Consider the following 21,863-nt stretch of genomic DNA (forward strand, 5'->3'; position numbering starts at 1 on the left):
CAAAAAATACATCCTGAGAAAACAGCCCTCAAAGGTTGCGAGAACACAAGCTTTCTTGTTTCTTGTGATATCTGAATGAAATTTTCAGGGTAGACTAAAAACACAAACATTTGAAGAAATACCAAGGTTCATGAAGCTGTGCACACTGGTTCTCAAGTTACAGGAGCATATCAAAATGGTTCACATAGGTCTATTTCTCCAGGCCTGGAGAATTTGAAAACAGTGCTGTCACTGTGAAATTCATTGGGGTTATTCCTAGTTAGGTACCGGAGGTCAAAACGAGGCCCTTTTGATGAATTTCCTTGCTGAAAAATTTTAGCATAGCACTGAATTTAGTGTCATTAATTAGACCTCATTAAGCCAATATTAATTGCTTATGACAGATTCCATACGCAATAATCTGAATAAACGAGCTTGACCTGCCCTCTGAAATTTATTTAGGTACGGAATAAAAAAAAAGACCCCATGGAAATCCGGTAAGTGGCTCCCGAGATGCAGCCAGAATCTCGATCTTCTCGGACGTCAGGAAATGTTTCCAAGTGAACGGCGTGCGATGCATTCTCATGCCTCGGGGTAGATGCGAGACAGGAGCTGGAGGTCGCAGTCGCCGAGTTTGATGCGTTCGGTACGCAAGGCATGCCCGTCGAAGCAACGCATTCTTGCACCGATGAAGATGCTGGTACGTCGCTGGAAGCGGCAACGCAATTGCTGTCTAGTAGCGATGTAGAAGAAGTTACGCGGCTGGAAGCATCGACAGTCCTTGTTGGCGGCACGCTTTTCCGAAAGAACACAGTTCATACCACGCTTCCGGGCACTGAACGCGTGTAGCGTCTTTAGCTTTGTTGGACGCATCTTGAGTGACTGCGCAATAGTCAACAGTCTGCAGGAAACTGTTCGGACGGCACGGCGAGAGATCGTAAAGACGGTGGCAGCGGCGATCACAATGAGAAAAGTAGAGAGCCAAGGCTGGTGGGGCGACGCGCTGGCCTCCGCTGGAGGGGACCGCCGCGTCAGCGTGCGCAGCAGCCAATAGCAGGCGCGTGATCCCCCGCGTTCTCAAGGAGCGCGCCCTTCGCCCAATCGCAGTCTCGCATTTCAAAGGCGGGAAACTCGAAAGGCGCTTTTAGGCCCCCAATCACAAACGAGTAGCGCTTCCACCACGCCGCCGCTGCCGTTGTCGAAGGCAGGCAAAAGAGAGCAAGAATTCACAAACAGAACAAGACCAAGATGGCGGCTCTTGGTTCACTGGCTGAGCAACAGCGTACGCACACAGTTGGGGTATTTTCTGCACTCTCTCGCAGCTCAGCGGCGAGGCGTTAAGCGCTGGAGGATGCCGAACAGTGTTGGTCATGTGCCAGTGTAGTGAAGTCGGTCCCGCTTTGGCCAGTGTGCGGACACGGCTTCTTAGATATTTAATTTGAAGTACTTTCACGACAAATTAGTCGTTCATATTTGCAGAAAAGGTAGTTAATGGCACATACTACCGCAATGTGCACTTTTCCAAAAATCGGCTTTTTCACGATTTTTCGATTTTCAAGGGCCGCATCCCCCCCTTAAGCGCTGGAGGATGCCGAACAGTGTTGGTCAGGCACCAGTGTAGTGAAGACAGTCCCACTTTGGCCAGTGTGTGGTCACTGTGCCACATGCGCTAAACTTGGGCTTTCAAAAATTAGGATGCGGCATTCGCTAATGTGAGCGACTAGTTCTTCTAAGCTAATGCTTTGGTCAGCATCAAGGGCAACAATGAGTCACTCAAGAGTGTTTCACACAAGGGCTTTAGCTTTGTCTTGACATGACTGAAATGTAGCAGACCATATTTGAGATTTGATTCTGTGCTCACTGCCGGGGCCTTCTCCCAACTTTACTTGTTTGGGTGCTTCTACCATGCTGAGATCAGCAAGAGGCACTGTGCCCTTGGAGAGAGCAGGAGGATTGGGTTGGGTGAGGCATTGTTTCTTAATTTTGGTGCTTGGCAGACAACAAAAATAAACTGACTTTCTCATCTAAAATTTTTACAGCGCTGAACTGGGGATGTCAGTGCCACATATATTTGGTGTAGCACTAAAGAACTTCTTCATGGCATTACAGCTTACCATCTAGCAGTGGCAGTACGCATGTTGATTTAATGCTCGCTGCTTGTTTAGTGACGTTAGGCCTGACATATGGTCGTTATGCTAACAATTGCCAAAATGTTCATTTTCATCTGCTTGGTTCTAAAATTCACTCGCATCTGCTGCTAATGCGTAAGGCTTGCTGCATTAGTGCTGCCACTCCTTCAGGTCGATGCACAAGTTGTTTTTCGCTGTCATTGTTTGGAGGTAGACTTTTTTTTTTTTTTTTTAGTATTAAAGCACTATTACAATGGGTAAACCCCGAACAACATTTCTTTTGTCCTGTGGTTTATAAACTTCGCCTCACTGCTATGGAGAGGTTATGTCTCGCACTCGTTATGTTTCGGCCACGTGGCTTAGTACAGTCATTCCTGGATGTAAATCTGAGTTGAAGGGGGCTGGAGGTTGGTTAGAATTTAGTGCGGGCCTTTTTAAGTGTAGCGGAGCTAGATTTTGGTGTTTTATGGCCAGATAAACAAGGAAGGCATGCAGCATTAGCTGTAGCTTTCTCATGCCGCTTGCGAGCTAGACTGTCCCTCTTTTTGTGCAGAACCCAGCCAGCACAGAGGTGCCAGGCCGAAGTATGGGCTGTCTTCTCGTCTGACTGCTCAATTTCCGGAGCAATTCTCCACCTCGCCTGAAGTGCAAGTCGGTGGCCGCGGCCCGGTGCCAGGTGGCTCCGCGGAGGGACCGCAGATTCCTAGGCAGCCACGCACGCTGCTGCCTGCCTATATTTAACTCGGGAAGCCGGGCGACGGCAAGTCTGCCAAGGGTGAGTCTTTCCTTTGTGTGCACGCTAGCCGTGGAATGTGAATGCACCAGAGGGGGTGCAAGTGCAGTGTGTCATGTAAAAGGCAAGTGGTGACTGTAGGTGGTGTGATGTTACTGTGAACTACTGTTCACAGTGAACTCCAGTGAAACATGAATAAGGGCCACTCAACTCCTCTGAATATATGAATGTGCACTGAGCTGATGCACAAATGTAGATACACCGTGCATATATTATTGAGGACGCAAGCAAGCGTAACGTAGAACAAGCAACAAATTTTTTGTTTCTTGTCATTAGCTTTGCCTTGCAACTGTTTCTAGCATAGGAGCTGAAATAAAATGTGCACACAGCAGCAAGGTTGACATGCAGCTGCAATCAGAATATGATTTGCAACGCAATGCTGACGTCAAAATGGCGAAAGCGACCAAAGCTGACTGGTTTCATAAGGTAATAATGTATGCTATGCCTGTGCTGCCTAACCTTGCCTACCACTGTTGCTGGCTGATATCGGCGTCTCGGCCTTTTAGCGAGTGGGCCGGGTTGCATGTATGGCACTGCGCTTTACACTAAACTGCTCCTAAAGTCTTTCGTAGCCACTGAGTAGGATAAATTTTCATATGCAGGAAATTACTAGACAAGTACCTCGCAGCAAAGGGGCATAATTTTGTCTCATTGTGTGGATGCTTTGCATAGCTGCTGTGATTGAGGGGTCGAATTGCAGCTAGGGCAGCTAAATTTCAGTTTAGGTGAAAGGAAAAACGTTCCTGGGCTGGGTGATGTCGGCACTCATTAGAAGAATTCCAACTGGTAGAAACTAGTCCCGAGGCCTCCACTGAGTGTCCCTCGTAGCTGACATGTGCCTTTGGGGTGCTACAAATTAAAAATTGGAGAAGCTGTGTTCCGAAAAGTCGGAAGCCAAAAGCATATAATTACTTATGCAGCTTCTTAGACGGTCATTGGATATAGTCTAGCATGTGCCGTATATACCCACCTAATGAACCCACTCTCATAATGAACCCGCCCTCCAGTTTCATCCGCCAGAATCTACTTTTTTTTTTCAGCCTCTAGCTTTTTGTAGCGGGGTCCTCTTTTTGCGCCCTCGGCATTGCAAACCTTGGCAGCGTGCCAAGATGCTGCCCCCCTTCCCCATGTCGCATGCCCTCATTCTGCCCACTTGTATGTTTGCACATGTACGCTTGCTCAGTAAGTGTATTATGTGGGCACAATTTGTCGAAAGTTTCAACCTGGTAGCCGTGAAATCATGTTTTCTGGGAACGCATTAACCAGGAAAAATATAACGTCTTGCTATGGAACATTTTTAATGTCCGCGATTTTGAGCGTATTAACCGGGAAATCGTATGAACTGGGAACATATCAACGATTCAGTGTGTTCATTGGCATTGGCATTGATAGTGTTCTAGATGTGGATGCTTTTGAGGAAAGGAAGGGTGAATAACTGGCTCTCTGGATAGCCCTGGCTCCCTGGCGCCCTGGACGGAGTCTGCGTTTACATCACGTTTCACGTTGCTCCGTCCTGTGACGTCATAACAGTGCACAGAGTTTGAATTGGAGGGCGGGAACAACTTTTTGAACTTCAAATCCAAATTTCTTTGAAATAAATGCATCTTTCGCTCCCGGACGAGTGGCAAGAAAGCCATGATATGCCGAACTATCATATTTTCCTAACCAAAAGAAAAAAAGAATGAGTGTTCTCCTCACTGTCCCTTTAAGGGAGGAAGAGGGTCTTAGAAAAAAATTTTATTAATGAAGTCAAAATTATGAAATCTTTAGGGAACATGTATTTTTGTGTGGTGATTCCAAATATGGAATTTAATTTCATGTGCAACAATTTCTTGAGCACTTATGCAATATGTTATGTAACTTTTTGAGAAGAGCTTTCAATAAATCCTGCTGCAGGGAACTTGCTAGAATGCATGTCACTGGTTTCTCTTGACATTGATCTATGCAATAAACCTAAGATTATCATCCTGTCTGTCATAAAAGTTGAGTTATAGAATTTTGAAGTTGTTGCTTCAGAAACAGGAAAACAAATATTTCTTCCCATTTGTGAAGTATGAAGTTCAATACCCTGTAACTCAACTTCTGTGATAGGCAGGATAATAATTTTACCCTTGATGCATAGCTTGTTGTCAAGACCAGCGGACGGGATGCATTCTAGCAAGTTCCCTGCAGCAAAATATTGTTAAAGCTCTCCGCAAAAAGTTACATGACATATTGCATCAAGTGCACAAGGCCTTGTTGTACATTAAATTTAATTCCATATTTGGAATCAGCACACAAAAATACATCTTCCCTGAAGACTTCATAATTGTGACTTCATTAATAAATATTTTTTTTCTAAGACCAGCTTCTCCCCTTAATAGAATATATTTGCTCTGAGTTGTCAAGAACCGGTTATTCCATATGCTTATGGCAACTCTGTATGAATGGTTGCACTTTTGGAGCTCACTGGCAGCACAAGATATTGGTGGTTGGGTCCAAAAATTCGCCTGCTTTTTGTTCTGCAGCTTTGCCATCGATGCAACTTTTTAATGGCTTCTTGCAGCTTTTGCTATATTAGTGAAACAAGATGTTTTTGAAAGCATTGGATGAAGGCTGTGTTGGCAGAGGTACAAGGCCTGTAGGGACATTTTTTACTGGAACAGCCCACTCACCCGGCTCATAGGAACTCTCCCAGTTAGGAAGTCGTGAAATGATACAGCAGAACTACGCTGTTTTTCATGAGGCCACGAGGAAAATTATACCAGCCAGGCAAAGTAGCCAAACAATGTGTGTGGATAAGATTGTGAGTGTTGTATGCGACTTTTTTTTTATTATTCCTTGTAAGCGCAATATGCTTCTGGAATTTACAAGCCTTTGCAGCTGCTAAGCTTTAAGGGGAGACACTGGTCTTAAAACGAAAATTTTTATTATTGGAGATATTGTAATGAAATTAGGTATCCGTATGTATTTCTTCCTCCTATTTCATAAATGTAATTAGTTTCAACTTATCTCAATTAGTTTTCTACTTATGGAAAATTAACTGAAGCCTAATTAGGTAATTTCTTACGGGTCATTAAGACACTTTCCCTCAACATTTTTTGGTTCCGATTAAAATGTAGCCGTAGCCAAAGAGGTTCCTTGCGGAGCTATGCTATTTATGTTGTTATTAAGATACATCATCATATAAAAATGTTCAGTTATGTCGATGCATCACAATTCTGGAATATAATTAGCTGGTATTATTGTTCACAAAATTTGATATGTTCAACTTAGCCACATAAATATAGCATAGCTCCACAGTTGAATTCTTTCTGAATTCAATGGTGTAAAGCTCATTAAAATTGCACCGCAAAAACATAATGAAAAGTTCCGTAACTCTAGTGACATTGGCAAAAAAATGAAGCTGAGAATATCGCAATTAAAGTTTTGACGCTGACTACAGAAAATTCTGGGAGGAATCTTCCACAACGGATTTTATTTAGGTGTTCCCTATCTGTTTCCCTACAAAGCAAAACAAAGAGTGTCTTATTCCATCCAAGGAAACATTAATAAAAAAATGTCGAAGGTGTAAGCGTGATGAAGTTGTAAAAAAAATGATTTCTTATGAAGTTATCGGTACATTTTTTTTTTTTAGGGGCAATGGAGTGCAGGCCTAGGGTGTTGAGCTCTAAAGACAATATTTTGAATCCTGAAAACTGTTTTTTGAGAGACCTAGCAGTCCAGAGCCAAGGAGATCTGAGCCACCCTGGCAAGCAGATGGGTGGTCCTGAAAAGGACCGTTGGGTGCGACGCTCGACATGTCTCCTACTCTGTCTCTGAGAAGAACCCCCTGGACGTTAGGTAGCATGCTGCCCTGTGCTGCTGTAGAACGTCTTCATAGCAGTCCAGGACTGTAATCTTCAGTTGCTCCCGTTTTGTGCCGCCCTGTCAGTCTCTCTTTCGTATTAGCGCTCTTTAGCTGAGCTCCATTTGCCTTGCGCAAATGCAGGGCGCCTTTTCCTAGGCTTCGGCGAACAAGGCAGCCACCAGCAGCATAGCCCAGACTTGCAGTGATGGATTCATTAGTTGCCCTCCTTCCTTGGTTGTAGAGGGCAACAGCCTCAGCAGCAGCCGGCTTCACACTTTCCAAATAAGCATTTCCATTCTTTGAAGCTTGCGTCCAAACGAGAGAGTGTAGGCTCTCACTCACCTTCTGAGTCTTTCCTTCGCTGCATCGTGCCAACAGGTTCTCATCGCTGAGCTTTGCAAACACTGGCTCCAGAGCAGCCCCAACACGAGCCGGGAGGGCACTCTTTTGTGCAGGTGGAAGTTCACCACTGGCCAAGGCTCTGTTAAGCTTGCACCAAGAGTCAGCACCCTCAGGGCCCTTGGAGTGGTTCGGGACATCATTTGTAGAGGTCATGTGCAGGAGTGTAGCTTCCACTGCCTTCTTCACGCCTGGAACGTCTTGACTGTTGCTCCTCAGGGCATGGCCGTAGTAGTTGGTGATCTTCTTGATCTTTTCCTGCGTCAGCTTGCCTCTTCCGCCCAGAGATTCACCTTGAGCCTTCTTTCTATGAACCAGGTTCTGCAGAGCAGTCCGCATTCGCTTATGAACGTGGTTGATGCAATCCTTCTTGTCAGTCTTTATGAGTCCGTACACTTTTGCTTCTGACAACGCATAAAAAGTCCGGCTGTCTCCAACAGAGAGGACGGTCGTGTAGCGCAGACCATACTTGGCCAGAGATCTTTAAAACATGGTCAGCGCATTCTCCACTTCCATGCGACCAGAGTTACAATCGATGTTTCGCTGGTACTCGTGGTGGCGAGCCAGTCACTGTAGCCTTCATCTTGTGGCTATGGTCCCAAGGCACATCTGAGACAAAAGTTCGAGTAAACAATGTGGTCTTTTGCCAGTGTACAGCTCAACAGTGCAGGCCACACTGATGTGAGAGCTACGACCTCGGGTCATCCACAAACCATCAAATATAACGTCAGTGTTCCCAATTCTACTCAAGAAGTCTCTATAGAGGTCCTTGATGACTGCCACACTGGCAGCTTCACTTGCGGTCGCTGTGCTTTCGCAGGCTTTCACAAAGTTTTCAGGTGTCCCTGAAAGGCCTTGTGGTGCAGACCTCGGTGGGACAGGTTCATACAGGCGCAAAAGTCTGCAAGTGCAGTCAAGCCTTTGCCTATCGTCTGTATTCCCTTCATGGCCCTCATGTTGACCTCGAAGGGAGTTATGTTGTCAGTTCCACTTACTTGTTGGGAAGAAAATTGCTTCCTCTCCAAGTGCAGCTACCGCAGATGAGCTGGAGCTTTACAGCTAAGCCATACTCCTTGTCTGTTGCCTTGCTCAAAGTCAGACTTCCTGCGCCGCAGGTTCCGCACTTCGGTTGCGCAATAAAGTTGTTTAGAACTTTCATGTCCACAATCACGAACTCGGTGCCAGTATCATCGGTCTGGCACTCCGCGCTGGCGCCAAGAAGTTCAAACTTGCGCTGGGTCGCTAAGTTTTCCGGCAGAGGGGACTTCGTGTTCGCCGATCACTCAACAAACTGCGCCTGCTCCGCCGCAGAGTAGTATGCGGCATCAACACGAACTGTACCGTAATCCGGGAATCAATTCGAGCTGGAACTCGGTCCTGCAGTGTCGTCAGCGAGCAGCGTGGTTGATGTTCCAGACAGATCCAGCGAGTCCGGCACCGGCTCTAGCGAAGGTCCCGACAGCGCACTTGTGGCCGATGCTGTACCATGCCCGTTTCTTACGGCTTCCAAAAGCTCGTTGCATGCACGGTTTAAGTCGGTTGTCTCCCGTCATCTTGATCGCATGGGAAAAATCCCAGCACAAAGCAGAAACATGGCGCATCAAGAAAAAACAAGCGCAAACGCAGACGCACATGAAGCGGCAGTGACGCTGGTAAGCGCAAAAGCGGAAAAAAAAAAAATGACGCGCCGGTTACTCCAGCCAATGGCAGGCGCGAAAAGCGCGCCATGCGCGAGCCAATCAGCGACCCGGAAATGGTCTTCGGAAAGCCAGCCAGGGCAGTCATTTTGCTTGAGCGACGCCATTTTGAGACATCGCAAATTGTGCGCAACGAAAACAGCTTCAAACCAAGCCCAAGATGGCGGCCATCGGCCGTCTGCAGCGTCCGCGGCATGCGTGGGAAGTTCAAACAAATTTCGCCTTTTTGGGGACATTTCGTGGCTGCCGTGGCATATTGAAAGCATATTTTATCGCATTTCCCGACCAAATTTACCGTTAATAATTTGAGAATAGGTGCTTGAAGGGTCAAACATTCCGAAAATGAGTTTTGCTCAAAATCGATTGTTTGACCATTTTTGACTGTTCTAAGACATGCATCTCCCCTTAAGTCTAATAAAATTAGAATATAATCTGACTCACTAGTAGATCACGATCACATTTATTTCGTAGTGAAAAGTTTGTGCAACAGCTATGGCCCATTTGTCAGTACTGTATCTGCAAGCTTTGTTGACAGATTTTTGGTGTTCATTTTTCGTTTTGAACAGCGGTGTGGCCACGGGGACACTCCGGCGCCCCTGGCTATCGTGAACTCCAGAGCAAGGTTGCCGAACTGGAGACAAAGCTGAGAGGTGGGTATCTAGCATAGGATGGGGAAGCGGAAACTTCTTGTTTGCTAGAACGCTGGTGACAAGGCGACCTGGTGTCATTTTTATACAGTGTTGTAACACCTTAGAATAGAGCAGTGGAATGCCTGTGGCCATTTCAAAAGTCTCTCGTGACCACCGTAAGAAAGGCTAGTTTTAGAGGTTGTTTGACCACTGTGTGTTACGGCGCTGGCACATTTACAGAGAGGCAGGATGGCAGCCAGCAAACTTCTATTCCGAGCACCCCCATGAGAGCGCACTCTCTGGACCGCAGCAACCACGAGATGGACTGCCTGAGAAACGACAGTGTTCAACCACGGGGTCAGGTGGGTGGTCCTTTCCTAATAATCGAAAAAAAAAAAATGTTATAATATATATTATATGTTATGTAAAGTGCATGGTCTGTTGCTTGAGTTGAAATATGTGTTCGGCTAATGGTTGACTCTTGATCTCGGTGGCCCTGACTAACGTCCCTTTATGAAGAAGGTAGTGACATTCTCCGTTTCCTGCTGGCTTCCTTCTAATACCTCCATGCCCATCATTGCGTGAGAGCGTCGCTGAAAGGGTCAAAACTTGTTGGTGCACTTGCAAAATTCCAAAGCTTTGCCATTGTTTTGCCATTTATTGGCCGGGCAGGAGTTTCCTGCTTGAACTGTCTGCACCCGGTGGTGGTTCCTGCCCGACCTGCCTTAGCTTGATTGTGGTCTCTTCGCCACCAGAAAATCGCCTCTTCTGATAGAATGTTTTCAGTGCTTTCCCTTCGACATAACTGCAGCGTGAAAAAAAATACAAACGCAATGGAAGGAAAACACTGACGACACGGACAATCGCTGCACTCACAACTGGTTTTATTTTGCCAATACATGCAAAATATAAAGGTTCCGCTGTGCATGCACTCACATAATACAGAAGAAAAGGAGACGTGCCAACGACAACATAGCTCTTCTTAGCTCGTGCCTCAGTTCCAATACCATCGGCGTTGATGCCATCTGGGGTGCACGCCATGGCAATATGCCAGGATGCTGCGCCAGTAACAGCATGGTGTGTTTATATTTTGACGAGAGCGCCAGCGGCAATGGCTCACTTGGCAAGCTTGGCAACGTGCCAGGACACTGCTGTGGCCGGCTGCCGACAGGGTATGTGTTGTAAGAAAGCCGGCGAGACTGTGAGGAAGAGACATGGGGCATGAGGTAGCACGTGTCAGAGTACATGCACTCGAACACCGGAGGAGAACCTGGTAGTTTAGGCCAGAATATCACAATAAGTTTTTACTTTCACCCCACAGCTAATGCTAAAACATTCGCGGTACACACATGTAACTGTCCTCTGAGTTTTTTTTTTATGTAGAATGTTGTCCCACTCGTTTGGGTGACCTCTTCTGTGCAATTGGTCATTAAATCGGCTATGGTGCAGCTGCGTCTCGTGCATACGCTGATGTTATGATCCTTTCCAAACCAAGGAAGAAATTGGTTGGGTTTTAACATAGTTAAGGGGGGAGACTACCCTTAAACACCAACTTTTTTGTTTCTTGAGATATCTGAATGAAATATTCAGGGTAGGCGAAGAGCACGACCATTTGAAGAACTACCAAGTTTCATGGAGCTGTGGGCACTGGTTCCGAAGTTACAGGAGTACAGCAGCCGACGTGTAATTCGGACTCTAATAATTCGGACTTGTAGGATATTTCGGACCTCGTTGAGGCACCGTCAGTCTCCCCATAGAAGCGCATACATATTCACAACGGATATTTCGGATCTAAAAAGTCCGAAAGTTCGATTTTTCGGACTAATTTCAGTCGCCTGCGGGCCAAAGTTGGCCATCTTTTCGGCGGCGCAAAAGGCGCTATCTTGGATGTGGTGGATTTATGCTGCAGTTGGCTTTGCTTGACACACTTTCGGTACCTCATTGTTGCCAGTAGAGGTCCCTGCGATCTCTGACACTTGGAGGTGGCAGCCGGATTGTCATCGCCGCCAACTTGCTTTTGTCGCCGACGTTGTCGCGGGCAGTTATCGCTTGTCCCATACGTTGAGAATTCGTTGTTGGGAAGGAAATTGTGAAGGAGCTATCTCACATGTCGGTAGGAAAGGATAAAAAGAGGGACTGAGAGAAGAAAGGAAAAAAAAGATCTGCCGTAATGGAGGGCTCCGGAATAATTTCGACTACCTGGGGAACTTTAACGTGCACTGACATCACACAGGACACGGGCGCCTTTGCGTTTCGCCTCCATCGAAACGCGCCCACCGCGGTCGGGTTCCAACCCGGGTTCTCCGGAGCAGTAGCCGAGCGCCCTAACCACAGAGCCACCGTGGCGGGTCTCATACGTTCGCCGTTTCGTCACTTGGGTTTCTCTGACCGTGTTGACCGAGTGGCGCTCAGTCCTCACAAAGTTACATCTGTTCGCCGTTTTGTGATTGCGTCCGGCGGTTCCGCCGCTTTGAGAGAAAAGTGCCTTATCTTCGCGTGTGTTGAACAAGCGGTGTGGTGCACACTCAGATTGTGGACAGCATGGACCCGCTGTGTCCGTCAAACAAGCGTGGCAAGTATTCCAACTAAATGCGGTGACCTTGCTGTCTAGCGTGTGCAGTGAAAGCACAACCATGGCGCAAATACAGGCGCAAATCGTCGCCAACAAGAGAAATTTTCCGCAAGGTAACATCAGTGACATTTTAAAGCAGATTTTTCTCAATAAAGTGATTTTTTTGTACTTCACGGATTTTTCGGACTGTTCGATTATTTGGACCATTTTTGAGGTTCCTTCGAGTCCGAAAAATCGGTCGGCGACTGTATATCAAAGTGGTTCACATAGGTCGCTTATTCCAGGCCTGGAGAATTTGAAAATGGGTTTGGCTCTGTGAAATTCGTTATGGTCATTCCTGGATAGGTGCCCCAGGGCAAGACAGAGCCCTTTTTCTAAATTTCCTTGCTGGAAAAGTCAAGCCCAGCACTGAATTTAGTGTCAATAAACTAGATCTTCATTAGGCATATTTAAATTGCTTATGACAAATTCCAGAAGCAATAACTTGAAAAAGCGGGCTTGTCTTGTTCTCAAAAATGTATTCAGGTACGGAGTAAAAAAAGCCTTATGGAAATCCGATAAGCGGTTCCCGAGCAGCAGCCAGAATGAGCAGCCCCGCCAGGCAAAAAATACATCCTGAGAAAACAGCCCTCAAAGGTTGCGAGAACACAAGCTTTCTTGTTTCTTGTGATATCTGAATGAAATTTTCAGGGTAGACTAAAAACACAAACATTTGAAGAAATACCAAGGTTCATGAAGCTGTGCACACTGGTTCTCAAGTTACAGGAGCATATCAAAATGGTTCACATAGGTCTATTTCTCCAGGCCTGGAGAATTTGAAAACAGTGCTGTCACTGTGAAATTCATTGGGGTTATTCCTAGTTAGGTACCGGAGGTCAAAACGAGGCCCTTTTGATGAATTTCCTTGCTGAAAAATTTTAGCATAGCACTGAATTTAGTGTCATTAATTAGACCTCATTAAGCCAATATTAATTGCTTATGACAGATTCCATACGCAATAATCTGAATAAACGAGCTTGACCTGCCCTCTGAAATTTATTTAGGTACGGAATAAAAAAAAAGACCCCATGGAAATCCGGTAAGTGGCTCCCGAGATGCAGCCAGAATCTCGATCTTCTCGGACGTCAGGAAATGTTTCCAAGTGAACGGCGTGCGATGCATTCTCATGCCTCGGGGTAGATGCGAGACAGGAGCTGGAGGTCGCAGTCGCCGAGTTTGATGCGTTCGGTACGCAAGGCATGCCCGTCGAAGCAACGCATTCTTGCACCGATGAAGATGCTGGTACGTCGCTGGAAGCGGCAACGCAATTGCTGTCTAGTAGCGATGTAGAAGAAGTTACGCGGCTGGAAGCATCGACAGTCCTTGTTGGCGGCACGCTTTTCCGAAAGAACACAGTTCATACCACGCTTCCGGGCACTGAACGCGTGTAGCGTCTTTAGCTTTGTTGGACGCATCTTGAGTGACTGCGCAATAGTCAACAGTCTGCAGGAAACTGTTCGGACGGCACGGCGAGAGATCGTAAAGACGGTGGCAGCGGCGATCACAATGAGAAAAGTAGAGAGCCAAGGCTGGTGGGGCGACGCGCTGGCCTCCGCTGGAGGGGACCGCCGCGTCAGCGTGCGCAGCAGCCAATAGCAGGCGCGTGATCCCCCGCGTTCTCAAGGAGCGCGCCCTTCGCCCAATCGCAGTCTCGCATTTCAAAGGCGGGAAACTCGAAAGGCGCTTTTAGGCCCCCAATCACAAACGAGTAGCGCTTCCACCACGCCGCCGCTGCCGTTGTCGAAGGCAGGCAAAAGAGAGCAAGAATTCACAAACAGAACAAGACCAAGATGGCGGCTCTTGGTTCACTGGCTGAGCAACAGCGTACGCACACAGTTGGGGTATTTTCTGCACTCTCTCGCAGCTCAGCGGCGAGGCGTTAAGCGCTGGAGGATGCCGAACAGTGTTGGTCATGTGCCAGTGTAGTGAAGTCGGTCCCGCTTTGGCCAGTGTGCGGACACGGCTTCTTAGATATTTAATTTGAAGTACTTTCACGACAAATTAGTCGTTCATATTTGCAGAAAAGGTAGTTAATGGCACATACTACCGCAATGTGCACTTTTCCAAAAATCGGCTTTTTCACGATTTTTCGATTTTCAAGGGCCGCATCCCCCCCTTAAGCGCTGGAGGATGCCGAACAGTGTTGGTCAGGCACCAGTGTAGTGAAGACAGTCCCACTTTGGCCAGTGTGTGGTCACTGTGCCACATGCGCTAAACTTGGGCTTTCAAAAATTAGGATGCGGCATTCGCTAATGTGAGCGACTAGTTCTTCTAAGCTAATGCTTTGGTCAGCATCAAGGGCAACAATGAGTCACTCAAGAGTGTTTCACACAAGGGCTTTAGCTTTGTCTTGACATGACTGAAATGTAGCAGACCATATTTGAGATTTGATTCTGTGCTCACTGCCGGGGCCTTCTCCCAACTTTACTTGTTTGGGTGCTTCTACCATGCTGAGATCAGCAAGAGGCACTGTGCCCTTGGAGAGAGCAGGAGGATTGGGTTGGGTGAGGCATTGTTTCTTAATTTTGGTGCTTGGCAGACAACAAAAATAAACTGACTTTCTCATCTAAAATTTTTACAGCGCTGAACTGGGGATGTCAGTGCCACATATATTTGGTGTAGCACTAAAGAACTTCTTCATGGCATTACAGCTTACCATCTAGCAGTGGCAGTACGCATGTTGATTTAATGCTCGCTGCTTGTTTAGTGACGTTAGGCCTGACATATGGTCGTTATGCTAACAATTGCCAAAATGTTCATTTTCATCTGCTTGGTTCTAAAATTCACTCGCATCTGCTGCTAATGCGTAAGGCTTGCTGCATTAGTGCTGCCACTCCTTCAGGTCGATGCACAAGTTGTTTTTCGCTGTCATTGTTTGGAGGTAGACTTTTTTTTTTTTTTAGTATTAAAGCACTATTACAATGGGTAAACCCCGAACAACATTTCTTTTGTCCTGTGGTTTATAAACTTCGCCTCACTGCTATGGAGAGGTTATGTCTCGCACTCATTATGTTTCGGCCACGTGGCTTAGTACAGTCATTCCTGGATGTAAATCTGAGTTGAAGGGGGCTGGAGGTTAGTTAGAATTTAGTGCGGGCCTTTTTAAGTGTAGCGGAGCTAGATTTTGGTGTTTTATGGCCAGATAAACAAGGAAGGCATGCAGCATTAGCTGTAGCTTTCTCATGCCGCTTGCGAGCTAGACTGTCCCTCTTTTTGTGCAGAACCCAGCCAGCACAGAGGTGCCAGGCCGAAGTATGGGCTGTCTTCTCGTCTGACTGCTCAATTTCCGGAGCAATTCTCCACCTCGCCTGAAGTGCAAGTCGGTGGCCGCGGCCCGGTGCCAGGTGGCTCCGCGGAGGGACCGCAGATTCCTAGGCAGCCACGCACGCTGCTGCCTGCCTATATTTAACTCGGGAAGCCGGGCGACGGCAAGTCTGCCAAGGGTGAGTCTTTCCTTTGTGTGCACGCTAGCCGTGGAATGTGAATGCACCAGAGGGGGTGCAAGTGCAGTGTGTCATGTAAAAGGCAAGTGGTGACTGTAGGTGGTGTGATGTTACTGTGAACTACTGTTCACAGTGAACTCCAGTGAAACATGAATAAGGGCCACTCAACTCCTCTGAATATATGAATGTGCACTGAGCTGATGCACAAATGTAGATACACCGTGCATATATCATTGAGGACGCAAGCAAGCGTAACGTAGAACAAGCAACAAATTTTTTGTTTCTTGTCATTAGCTTTGCCTTGCAACTGTTTTCTAGCATAGGAGCTGAAATAAAATGTGCACACAGCAGCAAGGTTGACATGCAGCTGCAATCAGAATATGATTTGCAACGCAATGCTGACGTCAAAATGGCGAAAGCGACCAAAGCTGACTGGTTTCATAAGGTAATAATGTATGCTATGCCTGTGCTGCCTAACCTTGCCTACCACTGTTGCTGGCTGATATCGGCGTCTCGGCCTTTTAGCGAGTGGGCCGGGTTGCATGTATGGCACTGCGCTTTACACTAAACTGCTCCTAAAGTCTTTCGTAGCCACTGAGTAGGATAAATTTTCATATGCAGGAAATTACTAGACAAGTACCTCGCAGCAAAGGGGCATAATTTTGTCTCATTGTGTTGATGCTTTGCATAGCTGCTGTGATTGAGGGGTCGAATTGCAGCTAGGGCAGCTAAATTTCAGTTTAGGTGAAAGGAAAAACGTTCCTGGGCTGGGTGATGTCGGCACTCATTAGAAGAATTCCAACTGGTAGAAACTAGTCCCGAGGCCTCCACTGAGTGTCCCTCGTAGCTGACATGTGCCTTTGGGGTGCTACAAATTAAAAATTGGAGAAGCTGTGTTCCGAAAAGTCGGAAGCCAAAAGCATATAATTACTTATGCAGCTTCTTAGACGGTCATTGGATATAGTCTAGCATGTGCCGTATATACCCACCTAATGAACCCACTCTCATAATGAACCCGCCCTCCAGTTTCATCCGCCAGAATCTACTTTTTTTTTTTTTTTTCAGCCTCTAGCATTTTGTAGCGGGGTCCTCTTTTTGCGCCCTCGGCATTGCAAACCTTGGCAGCGTGCCAAGATGCTGCCCCCCTTCCCCATGTCGCATGCCCTCATTCTGCCCACTTGTATGTTTGCACATGTACGCTTGCTCAGTAAATGTATTATGTGGGCACAATTTGTCGAAAGTTTCAACCTGGTAGCCGGGAAATCATGTTTTCTGGGAACGCATTAACCAGGAAAAATATAACGTCTTGCTATGGAACATTCTTAATGTCCGCGATTTTGAGCGTATTAACCGGGAAATCGTATGAACTCGGAACATATCAACGATTCAGTGTGTTCATTGGCATTGGCGTTGACAGTGTTCTAGATGAGGATGCTTTTGAGGAAAGGAAGGGTGGATAACTGGCTCTCTGGATAGCCCTGGCTCCCTGGCGCCCTGGACGGAGTCTGCGTTTACATCACGTTTCACGTTGCTCCGTCCTGTGACGTCATAACAGTGCACAGAGTTTGAATTGGAGGGCGGGAACAACTTTTTGAACTTCAAATCCAAATTTCTTTGAAATAAATGCATCTTTCGCTCCCGGACGAGTGGCAAGAAAGCCATGATATGCCGAACTATCATATTTTCCTAACCAAAAGAAAAAAAGAATGAGTGTTCTCCTCACTGTCCCTTTAAGGGAGGAAGAGGGTCTTAGAAAAAAATTTTATTAATGAAGTCAAAATTATGAAATCTTTAGGGAACATGTATTTTTGTGTGGTGATTCCAAATATGGAATTTAATTTCATGTGCAACAATTTCTTGAGCACTTATGCAATATGTTATGTAACTTTTTGAGAAGAGCTTTCAATAAATCCTGCTGCAGGGAACTTGCTAGAATGCATGTCACTGGTTTCTCTTGACATTGATCTATGCAATAAACCTAAGATTATCATCCTGTCTGTCATAAAAGTTGAGTTATAGAATTTTGAAGTTGTTGCTTCAGAAACAGGAAAACAAATATTTCTTCCCATTTGTGAAGTATGAAGTTCAATACCCTGTAACTCAACTTCTGTGATAGGCAGGATAATAATTTTACCCTTGATGCATAGCTTGTTGTCAAGACCAGCGGACGGGATGCATTCTAGCAAGTTCCCTGCAGCAAAATATTGTTAAAGCTCTCCGCAAAAAGTTACATGACATATTGCATCAAGTGCACAAGGCCTTGTTGTACATTAAATTTAATTCCATATTTGGAATCAGCACACAAAAATACATCTTCCCTGAAGACTTCATAATTGTGACTTCATTAATAAATATTTTTTTTCTAAGACCAGCTTCTCCCCTTAATAGAATATATTTGCTCTGAGTTGTCAAGAACCGGTTATTCCATATGCTTATGGCAACTCTGTATGAATGGTTGCACTTTTGGAGCTCACTGGCAGCACAAGATATTGGTGGTTGGGTCCAAAAATTCGCCTGCTTTTTGTTCTGCAGCTTTGCCATCGATGCAACTTTTTAATGGCTTCTTGCAGCTTTTGCTATATTAGTGAAACAAGATGTTTTTGAAAGCATTGGATGAAGGCTGTGTTGGCAGAGGTACAAGGCCTGTAGGGACATTTTTTACTGGAACAGCCCACTCACCCGGCTCATAGGAACTCTCCCAGTTAGGAAGTCGTGAAATGATACAGCAGAACTACGCTGTTTTTCATGAGGCCACGAGGAAAATTATACCAGCCAGGCAAAGTAGCCAAACAATGTGTGTGGATAAGATTGTGAGTGTTGTATGCGACTTTTTTTTTATTATTCCTTGTAAGCGCAATATGCTTCTGGAATTTACAAGCCTTTGCAGCTGCTAAGCTTTAAGGGGAGACACTGGTCTTAAAACGAAAATTTTTATTATTGGAGATATTGTAATGAAATTAGGTATCCGTATGTATTTCTTCCTCCTATTTTCATAAATGTAATTAGTTTCAACTTATCTCAATTAGTTTTCTACTTATGGAAAATTAACTGAAGCCTAATTAGGTAATTTCTTACGGGTCATTAAGACACTTTCCCTCAACATTTTTTGGTTCCGATTAAAATGTAGCCGTAGCCAAAGAGGTTCCTTGCGGAGCTATGCTATTTATGTTGTTATTAAGATACATCATCATATAAAAATGTTCAGTTATGTCGATGCATCACAATTCTGGAATATAATTAGCTGGTATTATTGTTCACAAAATTTGATATGTTCAACTTAGCCACATAAATATAGCATAGCTCCACAGTTGAATTCTTTCTGAATTCAATGATGTAAAGCTCATTAAAATTGCACCGCAAAAACATAATGAAAAGTTCCGTAACTCTAGTGACATTGGCAAAAAAATGAAGCTGAGAATATCGCAATTAAAGTTTTGACGCTGACTACAGAAAATTCTGGGAGGAATCTTCCACAACGGATTTTATTTAGGTGTTCCCTATCTGTTTCCCTACAAAGCAAAACAAAGAGTGTCTTATTCCATCCAAGGAAACATTAATATAAAAATGTCGAAGGTGTAAGCGTGATGAAGTTGTAAAAAAAATGATTTCTTATGAAGTTATCGGTACATTTTTTTTTTTTAGGGGCAATGGAGTGCAGGCCTAGGGTGTTGAGCTCTAAAGACAATATTATGAATCCTGAAAACTGTTTTTTGAGAGACCTAGCAGTCCAGAGCCAAGGAGATCTGAGCCACCCTGGCAAGCAGATGGGTGGTCCTGAAAAGGACCGTTGGGTGCGACGCTCGACACGTCTCCTACTCTGTCTCTGAGAAGAACCCCCTGGACGTTAGGTAGCATGCTGCCCTGTGCTGCTGTAGAACGTCTTCATAGCAGTCCAGGACTGTAATCTTCAGTTGCTCCCGTTTTGTGCCGCCCTGTCAGTCTCTCTTTCGTATTAGCGCTCTTTAGCTGAGCTCCATTTGCCTTGCGCAAATGCAGGGCGCCTTTTCCTAGGCTTCGGCGAACAAGGCAGCCACCAGCAGCATAGCCCAGACTTGCAGTGATGGATTCATTAGTTGCCCTCCTTCCTTGGTTGTAGAGGGCAACAGCCTCAGCAGCAGCCGGCTTCACACTTTCCAAATAAGCATTTCCATTCTTTGAAGCTTGCGTCCAAACGAGAGAGTGTAGGCTCTCACTCACCTTCTGAGTCTTTCCTTCGCTGCATCGTGCCAACAGGTTCTCATCGCTGAGCTTTGCAAACACTGGCTCCAGAGCAGCCCCAACACGAGCCGGGAGGGCACTCTTTTGTGCAGGTGGAAGTTCACCACTGGCCAAGGCTCTGTTGAGCTTGCACCAAGAGTCAGCACCCTCAGGGCCCTTGGAGTGGTTCGGGACATCATTTGTAGAGGTCATGTGCAGGAGTGTAGCTTCCACTGCCTTCTTCACGCCTGGAACGTCTTGACTGTTGCTCCTCAGGGCATGGCCGTAGTAGTTGGTGATCTTCTTGATCTTTTCCTGCGTCAGCTTGCCTCTTCCGCCCAGAGATTCACCTTGAGCCTTCTTTCTATGAACCAGGTTCTGCAGAGCAGTCCGCATTCGCTTATGAACGTGGTTGATGCAATCCTTCTTGTCAGTCTTTATGAGTCTTTATGAGTCCGTACACTTTTGCTTCTGACAACGCATAAAAAGTCCGGCTGTCTCCAACAGAGAGGACGGTCGTGTAGCGCAGACCATACTTGGCCAGAGATCTTTAAAACATGGTCAGCGCATTCTCCACTTCCATGCGACCAGAGTTACAATCGATGTTTCGCTGGTACTCGTGGTGGCGAGCCAGTCACTGTAGCCTTCATCTTGTGGCTATGGTCCCAAGGCACATCTGAGACAAAAGTTCGAGTAAACAATGTGGTCTTTTGCCAGTGTACAGCTCAACAGTGCAGGCCACACTGATGTGAGAGCTACGACCTCGGGTCATCCACAAACCATCAAATATAACGTCAGTGTTCCCAATTCTACTCAAGAAGTCTCTATAGAGGTCCTTGATGACTGCCACACTGGCAGCTTCACTTGCGGTCGCTGTGCTTTCGCAGGCTTTCACAAAGTTTTCAGGTGTCCCTGAAAGGCCTTGTGGTGCAGACCTCGGTGGGACAGGTTCATACAGGCGCAAAAGTCTGCAAGTGCAGTCAAGCCTTTGCCTATCGTCTGTATTCCCTTCATGGCCCTCATGTTGACCTCGAAGGGAGTTATGTTGTCAGTTCCACTTACTTGTTGGGAAGAAAATTGCTTCCTCTCCAAGTGCAGCTACCGCAGATGAGCTGGAGCTTTACAGCTAAGCCATACTCCTTGTCTGTTGCCTTGCTCAAAGTCAGACTTCCTGCGCCGCAGGTTCCGCACTTCGGTTGCGCAATAAAGTTGTTTAGAACTTTCATGTCCACAATCACGAACTCGGTGCCAGTATCATCGGTCTGGCACTCCGCGCTGGCGCCAAGAAGTTCAAACTTGCGCTGGGTCGCTAAGTTTTCCGGCAGAGGGGACTTCGTGTTCGCCGATCACTCAACAAACTGCGCCTGCTCCGCCGCAGAGTAGTATGCGGCATCAACACGAACTGTACCGTAATCCGGGAATCAATTCGAGCTGGAACTCGGTCCTGCAGTGTCGTCAGCGAGCAGCGTGGTTGATGTTCCAGACAGATCCAGCGAGTCCGGCACCGGCTCTAGCGAAGGTCCCGACAGCGCACTTGTGGCCGATGCTGTACCATGCCCGTTTCTTACGGCTTCCAAAAGCTCGTTGCATGCACGGTTTAAGTCGGTTGTCTCCCGTCATCTTGATCGCATGGGAAAAATCCCAGCACAAAGCAGAAACATGGCGCATCAAGAAAAAACAAGCGCAAACGCAGACGCACATGAAGCGGCAGTGACGCTGGTAAGCGCAAAAGCGGAAAAAAAAAAAATGACGCGCCGGTTACTCCAGCCAATGGCAGGCGCGAAAAGCGCGCCATGCGCGAGCCAATCAGCGACCCGGAAATGGTCTTCGGAAAGCCAGCCAGGGCAGTCATTTTGCTTGAGCGACGCCATTTTGAGACATCGCAAATTGTGCGCAACGAAAACAGCTTCAAACCAAGCCCAAGATGGCGGCCATCGGCCGTCTGCAGCGTCCGCGGCATGCGTGGGAAGTTCAAACAAATTTCGCCTTTTTGGGGACATTTCGTGGCTGCCGTGGCATATTGAAAGCATATTTTATCGCATTTCCCGACCAAATTTACCGTTAATAATTTGAGAATAGGTGCTTGAAGGGTCAAACATTCCGAAAATGAGTTTTGCTCAAAATCGATTGTTTGACCATTTTTGACTGTTCTAAGAC

At 46.3% G+C, this 21,863-nt stretch overlaps 1 protein-coding gene across 1 annotated transcript in view; it reads left to right on the forward strand.

Annotated features, from left to right (window-relative positions):
• The window catches only part of LOC144114581 (uncharacterized), a 197,148-nt gene that overhangs the window by 80,837 nt on the left and 94,448 nt on the right, over positions 1-21,863 (forward strand). The window contains exons 20-23 of the mRNA XM_077648418.1: positions 2,662-2,883; positions 9,393-9,476; positions 9,696-9,817; positions 15,288-15,509. The gene's annotated coding sequence lies outside the window, so the exon portion shown is untranslated. The remainder of the gene's footprint in view (positions 1-2,661; positions 2,884-9,392; positions 9,477-9,695; positions 9,818-15,287; positions 15,510-21,863) is intronic.

This window comes from Amblyomma americanum, chromosome 1 (assembly GCF_052857255.1).
Source record: "Amblyomma americanum isolate KBUSLIRL-KWMA chromosome 1, ASM5285725v1, whole genome shotgun sequence".
NCBI classification, from domain to species: Eukaryota; Metazoa; Arthropoda; class Arachnida; order Ixodida; family Ixodidae; genus Amblyomma; species Amblyomma americanum.